This window comes from Bombus flavifrons, chromosome 1 (assembly GCF_040668555.2).
Source record: "Bombus flavifrons isolate JBK064 chromosome 1, iyBomFlav1_principal, whole genome shotgun sequence".
NCBI classification, from domain to species: Eukaryota; Metazoa; Arthropoda; class Insecta; order Hymenoptera; family Apidae; genus Bombus; species Bombus flavifrons.
The window spans coordinates 13,398,198-13,410,755 of record NC_138442.1 but is presented as its reverse complement, the minus strand read 5'-3'; the positions used below and the strand labels follow the sequence as shown (position 1 = coordinate 13,410,755).

At 47.7% G+C, this 12,558-nt stretch overlaps 1 protein-coding gene and 1 long non-coding RNA gene across 6 annotated transcripts in view; one reads left to right on the top strand and one right to left on the bottom strand.

The window, feature by feature from the left end:
- The window catches only part of LOC138189057 (uncharacterized), a 64,608-nt gene extending 54,986 nt beyond the window's left edge, over positions 1-9,622 (bottom strand). Inside the window, exons 1-2 of the long non-coding RNA XR_011175871.1 lie at positions 8,950-9,622; positions 8,036-8,846 (exon numbers count right to left, since the gene is read on the bottom strand). This is a non-coding gene — a long non-coding RNA (uncharacterized LOC138189057). The remainder of the gene's footprint in view (positions 1-8,035; positions 8,847-8,949) is intronic.
- The window catches only part of Pdk1 (Phosphoinositide-dependent kinase 1), a 407,060-nt gene that overhangs the window by 297,322 nt on the left and 97,180 nt on the right, over positions 1-12,558 (top strand). The window lies entirely within an intron of this gene.

The following is a 12,558-nucleotide window of genomic DNA, read 5'->3' as shown; positions in this document are numbered from 1 at the left end:
AACTGGGAATCGCGACGAAAATCATTCAAAGTTTCGTTCCATCGAATCGCTTAACGAACTTTCTCACGACATATTGCATGACATGTACGTCGATCACGCCTATGCGTGCAATTAAAAGGGAACGATTTTGAAGATAAATAAATTGGACAAATAAACGAGGATAAAGATCATACGGATAAGACAGAGTATTAAAGAAATTCGAATGAAATACGATTAAAATGTGGCTTATCGATCACGAACGGATCTAGACGAGCAGTCGCCCTTACTGCGCACTAACGTCTACGTAACTTGCAATCTGATTGCCCTGCTAATGGGGCAAACGGGAAGCCACAGAAGGCAATTGACACGTGTAAACAACGGGTCGCGTTCGAACGTCACGACGAAACGATCTGACGAATTCCCAGCGCGGCGTCGAGATGCTGGCGCTAATTTCCGGTGTGGAAACCTGACGATTTTCTGCGCAACATCAGTGACGCGATTCGTTTTGTATTCTCCTCGGGAATTCGCAGAAACGGTCGGACGTCCTGGAGCGACGTTTTGCCAACTGCCATAAGGATTCTATAAATCCTTCCAGAAGGAAGGAGCCTGGAATGGCGCTTGGGCGGATCGTGGAAGTATGCAAAGCACGCCTGATCCTCGAAAGAACGGAACAAAGGAGCAAACGTTCAAAGGAACCGTCTGAAAAGCGATTGCAGCGTGTTTTCAACTCCTTGATTGCCATTAATGGCTGTACAGGCCGTTTCAGTGAAACGGAGTATCGCTCTGCTCGAGTAACTAAGAAGCCTTTAACGATCGTATATCGTAAAGTTACGAATACTTCGTAATTGCTGGATAACTTCGTTCTATGGCGTAATTGGTTTCTCAGCTAAGTTACTGATAAGTTACTAAATGAAAGTACATATATGGTTACCGTTTTACTAACTTGAAAGATTCAATCTCTTATCCTTCTAAATACATAATTTTTATAGAATCTATTATCTATGTAGTTTAATTGCCACGTTTATTTTCTCTAAGTACATCTCGTCTCTTTTATATAATTAATCGATGAAACGAGCGCAACGTAGAATATGTATTTCACAAAATCACGCAACTCCGTTACGTTCCTCTTAAGCAACTCCATGAAATGGAAGAAACCACTAAATGCCTGTCAAACGTATCTTTCTTAGTATGTGTCTCTCTTATTTCAAAGAGTCGAAAATCTTTACCCCCAAAAATGCCGGATATGCTTCTTGTGAAACAACCGATATAACGTATGGTGCAGAGAGCTAAGCACCCAGTTTATGTAATATTGTAGATATACCTGTCCACGTGCGACGGTGTGCGAGCGCGGTCACACGCGCACCGACACGCTTCGCTCCGCGTCTGCTCGCCTAGCTGCGCACACGGACACGAGCGTCGCGGTCTCGCGCACGCGAGCTCGCGCCGCGAGAACTGCGCCGCGACCTACTTGTCTAGGCCACTGTATCTGCGTTTCTATGTACGGCTTATGTTTTGTACGAAATTCGCGTCTGACGCGCGATGCGGAATTGCTCGCTCGTTCGCTAGCCGCACGTACACTTTCCTGCTAGATTCCAGGCGATCGTCGATCCTCGACGAGGCGGATGCGTCTCGCGAAATAATCGCGAGCATCCTCTTCGAGTCCTGCGTGTTTAGAAACATGCCTGACACGCTTCTCTTACTTTGCGAGTATCGACATTCACGAAGATGCTTGATTTTAGACGAACAGCATCGTTCGATCGACCCTCGATATTCGAATTCTGATTCATACAGATATCTAATATTTCTAAATTTTAAATTTTATTATCTTACCTGTCTAATTTCAATTTTGTGTCTTTTCATATCAGTAGAAAAAGTCTTCTTTGATTAACTGTTCGCCTTATGGTTATGAAATGAATTATTCGACGTTTGTGAGAAAGGCGACCAAGTTTCTGTCTAACCAAGTAGTCAGGATTAATTTGGGAAGGCAGCAAATTGAAACGGATCGATAGGTGCCTTCCGAAATCGTCATAGAAGTTGGTTAGGAACAGCGAACTAGTCTAGACGAAGTTCGATGGTGCTCGTCTAGCTGGACATACGTAGTCGTGTATTTCCTCGAGCGAGAAATTAGCGCGCCGAACTGCGAACCTTCGACAGATATCGGGTGAAGCGGATGTTCACAGTCGAACAAATCGACGGGGAGAAAAATAAGCGCGATAGGAGAACGGCGTCTAAACGGACAGCTTCGCAAGGCGCAACTTCGTGAGAAGATCTCGACCCGGCAGTATTCGTCGTGGTAATCGCCGCTTCGAAAGTAAATTACCCCTAAATATTCCAGAATACATTCGTTCGTAATTTACGACTTTACGAAACAATAGCTCGAGAGTTAGAAGCCTCGCGCATTCGTCGTTGAAAAATCGAACGATTAACCGTCTGGCTAAACGGTCTGGTCGCACGGAAACCCGCTGACCCAGTACACCTGAAAAATGCGATAGCCTCGTTGGAAATTACGTGGTGTGTAACTGGAGGCAGTCGTTTCGATCGAGACGTTTGAAAATTGTGAAGTTTCTAGCGGCGACCGAATTCCCGAGAGCTCGACCAGGTACCGGAAGACGAGCACGTTCCGATCGCGTGGTCTTCCTTTGTTCGCGTCCGGTGGAGGACACCGTGTAACGTACGAAGCGGTGGCGCGACGGCCATCGCTCGATCTAAACAACAATTAACTACAGTTACGAGTGCGCCGGATTCCAGGGAATCTGGAACGCGACTGTAAAAAGCAAAGTAAACGGCGTTTCTCTCTCCACGGCCGGTCCCGTGCTCGTCGTCGCCGTCGCCGTCGTCTCCTTTCCCGATTCTCCTCTCTTTCGCTCCCTCTTCCTTTCACTCGTTCCCTCTGCCTCTCCACAATGCGATGCGGAGTTCCGCAGTCGATTCCAGTTTACAACGGTGTCGTTCGTGACGGCGATGATCTCGAACGACTCGGATCTAGTAGCGAGACATAGCTCGCGAAACAAGAGAAGGAGAAATCGAGGAAAAATCGTGCGAAAGAAGGCGCTTCGACGCGGAAGATGAAGAGAGCTTGCGTGATTCGAAGAAGGACACAGGAAGTAGGAAAACCGAACAGGGTAAAATGAAGATTGGAAGGGGGGAATCGGTTGGGAAAAGAAGGAAGGGCAAAAGAAGGAAAGAAAGGAAGAGAGGGGTAGAGGTTGACTGTAACGAGTGGAAGGCAATTTCTCCACAAGCTGCTTTCTTCGGTCGGTGGTGGTGCAATTTTGCGCAATGCAGTCTGGTGGGATTCACGGCGCACACAGCAGCCGCCGCACTCTCGGTACGGCTCGGTACGTGGTTAGCTCTCGTCGGAGACCAGACCAGGTCGACTCAGGTCGATTCAGGGGGATCCAGACGGCGCTGTCGTCGCCGGACGATGTACGTCCGCGCCGGGTGGCAGGCAGGGTCTGCCGCTTCGAAAGGTGGGAGGATTTGTTTGTAAACAGTCCGTGGCAAGTCGAGTTGCAGATCGCGCGCACGGATGTGGAGGTGGGAACGTTTGGACGCAGGGGGAACGCTGGAAGGACGCCGGCACGGGGCAGGAGGGGAGACTTTCTCCCTCCGAGGGTTACGTAACCTGAGCGCGCGCCTGTCGGCTGTCTGAGCGTTGCGGGACCGACCTACTTGACCCACTGTCCCTAAGCGTGGCCTCGCGGATCGAGCCAAGGGGATCGGAGATCGGGGATCGGCTCTCGCGACCATCGCTGCAATGCACTCGACCCATTCCACGCAGACCGGAACACAAGGGTCGTGTCCAACGATCGCGAGCCAACCAGAGAACACGACCGTGCCTTTCTCCTCTCCTCTATCCTCTCTAGCTCTCCATTCGGTCGCGTTTCATAGACCGCAATTTCGGCAAATTACCACATATCGACAAACGCTTGTCCCCGAGACGTCTCGCGGCTACCTTGAGCGCCGCCGTTTCTCCAATATACACGGATACGTTCCATTGCTGCGAACACTCCGAAGCGAAAATTCGATGGTTCGTCTAACGGAGCGAGTCATTGGATATTTGATGTCATTAGCCGAATATTAGACGAATATTTGTCGAGTACAATATCAATATTTGCTACGTCGAGTCTCTCCGGCGGTAAACGCACGTCCGTGACCAACATCTTTTCAGTTTTTCGGAAAGCGACGTCCAGATCTGTCTTTAGATGCCCTTTCAAAAGCAGCTGATCGACGTGAGCCGGTTACAAAAAGAGAAACTTTCTGGACAAATAACCGCACTTTCCTCTATCGCAATCACACATTCCCGGTATCAGAATCTAGGATGGGATTGTAGCATCGACGGAAGCCTTCCAACGCAAAACACGGCCACGCGGTTGATAGACAATTTTATCACGATTAAATTTACGCGGAAACCCCGCTGTTCGGCCGAGATGCCCGACTCTTTCGAGGATGCAGGTTTGCAAACCAACTGGAAAAATTAGAGAACACGTTCGAGCGTGACCTATTTGATCCATTCCATCGGAGCGCACCAAGTGCAATTCGGGTCGCTACGCTCGACCGCTGCACTCGACCCACTCGAGATCCGAACGAGCCACGTCCGGTCCATCTGCCACGAATCCTTAAATAAACGACCCGTGAATCCAGCACCCACGATGAAAATATTTTAGTCCTTCCAGGCATTCGATTCTTCTAAAGACGTTTACGTTGATATCGTTGATCGAAGGGAGCAACGTTGAAAACACGTTGCATCTTTATCAACGACAAAAATTCCTCGACTCTTAGCAAAAACGGATTCAAATTGTAATCGATTTAATTCGATTAAAATGTTGTTTCTTAAGAGATATTAATAATAATAGTAGTATTCGAGAGTATCTTCGAGATTCCTCCTGCTTTGTTTGTTACTGGTCGAGAAAAGACGAGCGCACAGTTTACCGCTACTTTGGTTCTGAACCTACTTGCTCGCGTGCCGATCGTTGCCTTGTAACAAGTCAGCCAATCGTTTCCAAACGCAAATTACCGATCAGAAGCGAACGAGTTAACCGAGATTGATTCCGCTCTTGGCCGACCAATTAATTTCCATCCACTAATGCCGCCGTGCAGACGTTTCCATTTAATTGGAGCACCTGGACGCCTCTGTGGCGGCGTCGCGACGGATTCGCAAATTTTCAAGCGACTCGATTCATCCATCAGCGAGCGTAGCTGGTTGGAAACGGGTCGCCACGAGCGACTTCGCTCTGTGCTCGACCCACTCGAGAGAGACCGGAACGAGTCGTGTCCGGTCTCGATGTTTGTAATCCATAAATAGACGGAGATCGTTGCCAAACCAGTGCCGGTGGATTATAGACGATACCGCGACACCAACGCGGAACGAAAATAGTCGAATAGTAATTACCGCCCTTGACGAATTACGTCCGCGTCTTTCTTTCCAAGTTGCGCGTCGTTGAGAAATGCGTCGGCCGAAAATATTTCCCAATTCTCTCTCGATAAAATTTCTTAAGCTTTGTTACATATGATTTCTACCTGAATATAGCACATAAAGAGTATTTCGTCCAAGGATGGAAGGAGATCGCTTCTCTTTAACAGACAAAACGAAATTACAACGCTACCATGCAACACGAGCTTTGGAGAGATAGGAACTCGGTATATTCGCTTCTCTACCATAAGTAGCCACGAGCGACCCATTTCGGCTAGTAAATCCGCAAAAATAGACACGACGCATTGCCAAATTCGTACTTATATATGGCGAACAAAGTTTCGGGACGCGTGGAGGGATGATTCGTTTCGGAAAATCGTCCTCCACGGCCGGCGAAACGTCGTCCAAATAACCTCGTAATTCTTGCACCGTGAATTCCTTTCCTTCGTGAACGTCACTGTTTACGAGCACATTTCCTCTGACTCTTTGTTTGCCAAGATACGAAAGATCGAATCGTTACGAAAACGTTTCCCGCTCTTGATTATATCTAAATATACATAATTCGAGTTTCGATGCCTCATCAAACGAAGAAACGACTCAAACAAAAATACCGTACACTCTATCGGCGACAAATTTATTATTATTCGTTGGAATATCACGCTCCGAGTCGATAAAACGGATCGTAATGGCGGAGACGACAGCAGGTTCGTTAAATTAATAACGCAGTCTCGAACACGTACGATAATGGTCGCGGTCGGCGTCGGTCCGGGCCAATTTATTCGCGAGAGGCCGGAATAATTTGCCAGGAATAGTAGTCGCGGCCGACAGACACGGACGGCGTCGGTCTGATCATTTCGGGAGTGACCTACTGCCCTTATGTGGCGCGCACTCGGTCCTCCTCGAATCACGCGGCCGAAAACCGATCGCGTGCAATTCGCCACCGGATAAAACAAATAAACATCAGTGCGTGCCACGACTGGCTTGTGAAGCTGGCGGGCAACGTCGAACGCGATGCGATAGTTTTGTCTTTCGACGTTGCGTAAGCTTCGCCAGGTTGAAAGGACTGGATCGATGGCGTCTTCGACGTCTGAAGTTTCGGACCAGATGGTTCCTCGTTGTTACCCAGTTACGATCGCTGTTAATTATTGGCGAGTTTTGCGGAAAATGTAAGAATAATACACGGTATTCCGTGGAAATTTCTATGTATCGAAAAATTAGAAAATGCGCAACTGTATTTACATAACACAATGCCGTAGAATATCTGACCGGCGGAACCTGACGTGAAACTTAGTACGTGTTGCGTCAGGAATGAAAGTAGATCCGCCAAATGTCATACTCCGCGTAACTGATTACTAACGGTAGTTACGAATGTTAAATACCACGTGCGATACAGATATCGAAATTCGAATTTGGCTGGCTGCGAAATTAGAATCGTTTGGGTGAAGGCAAGCGATCATCGAAACAACGAATGATCAAATATTTGGAATATCTAGAACGGAAGATTCTAAATAGAAGAGATAAGGATGTGACTAAGAGATCCAAAGGGAACTGGCACATCCTACGAGCGATAAAGACTTAAACAACAATGATTTAATCGCTTTGTTTATACGCGAATTCCACCGCGCGCCGGATTCGAACACGTTGAGTCGATGGTAGTGAAAACAAACGCGATCACGGAGGATGAAGACAATTTCCCGCGTTGCTCGTAATCCGTCTTCCGGCCCGCACGCGTTATACAACGCAATCAACGAGGTATGGAACGGAAGCCACGTTCCTGGGAAGTCACGTGGCCAGCCGGTCCTACGGCCTCGGTTCTTCGATACTTCTCACGACGCGTCTCGGAAGTCCTGCGTTGTCTGCCGTTCGCTTGTCGAACGCTATTCCCTCGCAACGACGACCCTACGAACGATGGTCGCTCGTTCACCTTGACCTAGGTCGAGTGCAACCATCGAACGCGTTCTCCACGCAAACTTCACCGTGATCTTCTTTGTTCGACATCGTTTCTGGATCGCGGCCGAACGACACCGCGCGCGTGTGATTAGGCCTCTGAGCGCGTTCACACGTTCGCCGACGGGATATACGCTTGGCAATGTGAACGACACGCTTTTTAGAAAGTGACGATGTTATTGTGTACCGACTGAGCGCGATAATCGAAGGAAAACCGAGTTCCCGAAAGACGGAAGAGAAGCTCCTGGAGTTTTTGATGTTCGCGTGTTGAAAAAGGAAGGATGAAGTCAGCAGGCACTTCCATGACAGGCCGAGCCAGAGATGTAATTATATTGTCACTTTAAACACCGAGTATACATGAATAATCCATAGAGTGGGAAAGAACAAAAGTCTTTCGCCAGGGAACGCGTCAACGTGGCGCGGACATAATGCATCAGAGCCGCGTAGTTCCGGGACGGTAGAAAATCGTTCGTGAGAGTAGAAATCTCGAATATTCTGAAAAGTAGGCAGCGAGACGGCGGCGCCTCGTGTTTCTCATGCGGAGACGGTTTCTCTTGCTAAAACAGATCATATGCAAAAACTTGCAATGGATGCGCTCTTTGAGCAACCGATTAGCGTTCGACGAGAAACTAGTCCATCCAGAAATCTAATTGTCAAGAAGGAATTCGTGGAAACGAAAGAGATAAAAGTACTTACATACGTATTTCCGAAAGAAGAAATCTTTTGTCCAACTGCCAGTCTTCGGGTACGGAGAATCGCCGAGCGATTTCGCCCGTTGTCGCAGAGACAATGGAAGATTCAGCGTGAAGGCGATAGCGAGCTTCCTGTTTACACCAGCCTACCAACGGGAACGTAGGCTGTAGCGGGTGTTCTAATCGCGAACGTGCCGCTATTCGCATGCTGGTCGCGCATCTCGGCGAACGTGTGTGAATCGTCTGGCGACAAAGGCTTGTCCCGAGTCTACCTTCATTCACGTTCGTTCGAAGAAACGGGGAAACGGGAAAATACGCTGGAAAAGTTCGTTGGGGCCCGGAGAACAGTACGTCGCGCGCATATTTATTCTCTGTTGGCGCCGCTTAACAATCTCGTTATTTTATTTATAAATCATCGACGAACATAAAAGCTTATTTCCACGATCCTATTTCTTCGTGGCCGCGTTGGCGCGCGGATAGACACGCGAATGGCCACAACGTCGTCAATGTCGCCGATTCTACTGGAACAGCCGCTTCACCATGACACATCGGCAGGAATAACTGGCCGATTTAAAAGCGGCTGGTTAATCGTTACCGGCGTGCCCGTAATTGCCTCACACGGCTAATAATAGAGCATCTTTAGAGCTGGCTCGATTCAACGTGCCTTAGCGCTGATTCATCGGGACTTTTGTTTATTGTTTACGTCCCGGGGGCGACCATTGGTTAGCTTTCCTGCTAGTTCGGGAACAGGCGGCTTCTGCGGCCGCTTTGACTCGCTTTCGTTCGACTTGCTTTGCAAGGTTCGTTGGCTGCAGCTAAAGAAAGCACAAACGGTAAACTTGTGTATGCGAAATAATACGCATGTATCATAGTTATTTATATTTAGCGATAAACATCATCCATATCGAACAATTTTACCGTGCAATTCTCTTTCTGAAATACGACGTAACACGACCCAGATATTGCATTCTGCGATACATTTGCTACGCAACATCGTCCAGAAAAGTTGTCGCTGAAGTATCGGGCGCAAATCAGTGGCCACTAATTGTCCGGACCACACACGCGGTTCCCTCTTTAATTCGATGGCGAGCGCGTCCGATTGTCGCACGCTATTAATAGTCGTCTCTATCGGCGAACATCGAGAACGTCGCTAGTATACCGAGTGACTCTCTATATTTAGCCCGATGGTGTCGCGCACAGGTGTGAACGCCGCATACCTGGCCGCGCACCCGACTTAAAGGTGCATGCACACGCGCCGCCGTGCCGTTGTAAACAACAGCGGCCGTGGGAGCCGCGCGTGCGGCTGATTCACATTCCGGGCGCGCGAGGCCAGCTTCTAGGTTATCGGCTAACGAGCACTGTGAGTACACCAGATTTTATGAAACTGTAGCGATAAAGTTGCGTTCGGTCCTGCAAATTAATGCAACGAATACCGAATCTGGCCGCGGGGACGAACACGAAAGTAAACGCGTCGGCGTCGCGGCGTACGAAGCCAGAGGGTGGAAAGTCGTTTGTATGCCGTTCCCAGGGGCAGCCGTGTTTTCGAAGAACGATTAAAACGAAGGATCGGAGAATTTACTGCGTCGTTGGTCGTGCACGCGATACCAAAGAACGCGGAGTTAAACCCCGCGTTTATAACGTTACGATAAATTGCGTAAACGACGCGTCGCGTGCGCCAAAAGCGGTCAGATTGCCGGAACGTGTCACGTTCCACTCGCGTTTTATCTTCTGTCCAATTGAATCGATCCATCTACCATATTTTCATCCGTTCTCACGTTCGTCTTACCGACACTTCAATTTTTTCTCCCTCCAACATTTATCGTCTTTATGCGGTAATTTTTGTACCGCGTCGAAGGTCAGACTTTATAAGGACACACGCCGCGCATGTACGGCTATTCAATCGCAATTACATACGAGCGACAACTATTTCCGTTCTTCGCTTTATCTTATTCTACGCGATACGATGAAATCTAATCGCGCTGTTGTTACTGTTACGCGTCTTCGTTCGAGAAAAGGCGAGAGCCATTATAGACGGTACGTGTTGATTTAACAAAAAATCAAAATAAACGTAAGTCGTAAATACATATTGTTGATCGATCGATCAAACGCCCGAGGCTTAATCTCCGTAAAAACAGCGTGAGACAGTCGCGCACATTTGAATGGAGTTTGAGCAAAAAATTCTAATTATTAACGATGCTGCGCTTTAACTCGTGACACGGGTGAGCTTACACGCGCCGATTCGCGAAAGTCGCGAGCACCTGCCCACGGCTGTACATTGCTTCTCGAGGTCGCAAATAACGCAGGATGGGAACGCATCGCGCCACTTATTCGCATTCCTCTCGTAGCACCGTCCACGTTTATTATGAGTGACGGTCGGAAGGATAGGTCGGAGCAACGTTTCTTTATCGCGCGATATCTTGCTCGCTCAAGCCGCCCATCGACCTTCCGTCGAGAGGAAGCGCGAGAATCTATCTCGACCTTCGATTCGAGAGCTTGTGTACGAACGGAATGTTTGCAAGATTTTTGCAAGATGTTTGCGAATATAGCTTGCGCAAGATATTTTGATCGATTTCTTTAAGGGTAGTTTTACTTTAATAGGTATCGGTGTACATAAATAAATTGATGCGAAATCGTTCAAGTGCGGGAAATTTGTATTGCGCGCAGTACAAAAGTGAAGTCATCGTATTTTAGGAAATAAGCAAATGCATGTTTACGCATATTTTTTTTACCTCGTTTTCACTGCCTTCTTGTTTGCCAAACTTTTTTTCTGCGATACGCACGTAGTTGTTTTTACAACCATCTTGCTGGCAAAAAAGAGAACTTTTTTTTACCGCTAAAAGAAAACATATTTTTCTTCGAGGTTGTGTCAAGGTCACGAATTATTTCCTCAGCGAAACCACTAGTTCTTCATCGCTGTAACGTCGTAAATAGTAGAAGAACGAGTTTAACCATAGATCGCGTGCGCGTCCTTCGTGCGCGGTCCTTTCTACGCGTTTACCTTGTGCTAATGATCCAATAAACTTTGAAATATCGTTTATTTACAAACAACTTACATAAGAATTGTTTGCATGCAAAAATAGAAGCACTGGATACGTTTCAAACGGCGATAACCAAACGCTGTTGTTCGAGATCCTACGATCGATATCGTTACCGCATCATTACCCGAGCTTTTTCCTGGCCAGCTATTGCTTCTGACAACAAGCAAGCGTACTTTCGCCGTTCCCCTACAAAATATCCCTCGCGTAAACTACAATTTTACGAGTGTTTGTTTCTCTTCGGTCGATAATTTGCCAAAGAACGTTGTTTTTTTTTCAATGATGTCCACGGGCAAAGAGCGTTTATCTACGCGTGAAAAAAGATTAGAGATGCCGCAACGGCGGCGTGGGCGTCTCCATCACTGTCTGTTTTCCACCGCCTCCAAAATTATTTTTTCGAAATCTCGTCTCCAACAGCTTTGCTCGTGTTAAGAATCGTTTACTGAACTCTTGTGAGAAAAACTCGGCTGAATCGTAATGAGCCGTGGCGATGCTTTCCAACCATCGATTACATAAAAGTCAGTGGCGTCGTAATACGAGCGTCGGTCAGTGAAAAAAGGGACGACAGAACGAAGCGACACATGACGCTTTTATTATCGCAGCCGAAGCGTAGACGCGCAATACGGCCATAGGGATGAGCACGCGCCATCGCCGTAAGATAAACCATAATTGCGCGAATATAAATGCATGTCATTGTTAGCACATGATACGCGTTACTCGGCAGTAAATCGCGCGATATCTAATACCTGGCCGGAAAAACGCCTAATCTAGGAGCGCGTGCGTCGAGAATGTGTACACTAGGTGCACGTGAATCTACACCTGTTCGTCGTTTGGAAAACTGATATCTCGCCGATGGAGACATCGCAGGTTTCGAGTTTTATCTATCTTCTTGCCACTACTTCCTCTTACCTCTAGGGCAAAGAAACTCACACCACGTTCACGCAACTTTTTATCGTCTCTTTTCTCGATCGACTCCACTTTTCTTTTTTTTTTAACAAACATTGAAAAATATAAAGAAGCGTCCTCGAAGCGCAATCTAACGAAAACACGTATAAGGAGAAATAAAAAAAAGAAGCAATGCATCGTCGCATGCAGAAGGAGTCACGATCATGCCGCGTGCACGCTATCGTCGATGTGCAGACAGGCTGAAGTGTCACGACCGATGGGAATAACAATGGCAACAACAACAACGAGGGCAAGTTGCTAGTGTGACGCGATCGGTCGAAAGTCCGGATTCCCCGACGGCCTGGTTTCCGGCGATGGGCAAAAGTCGGACGAATAACTGCGGAATTACTTTCCGCGAAGCGCGGGAATAGAATCGACGCCGATTATCGACGGCCAATATTTGATTTTCCTACGACCGGTTCGCGGAATCTCGCACGCTTTATCCCGTGTTCCGCGAACGGCTGTCATCGATGCTGATTAAACATCGTCTATCGTTAACGCACCTTGACAGTTTTCACGTTTTCGAGTACTTCGATATTTTTAAAGG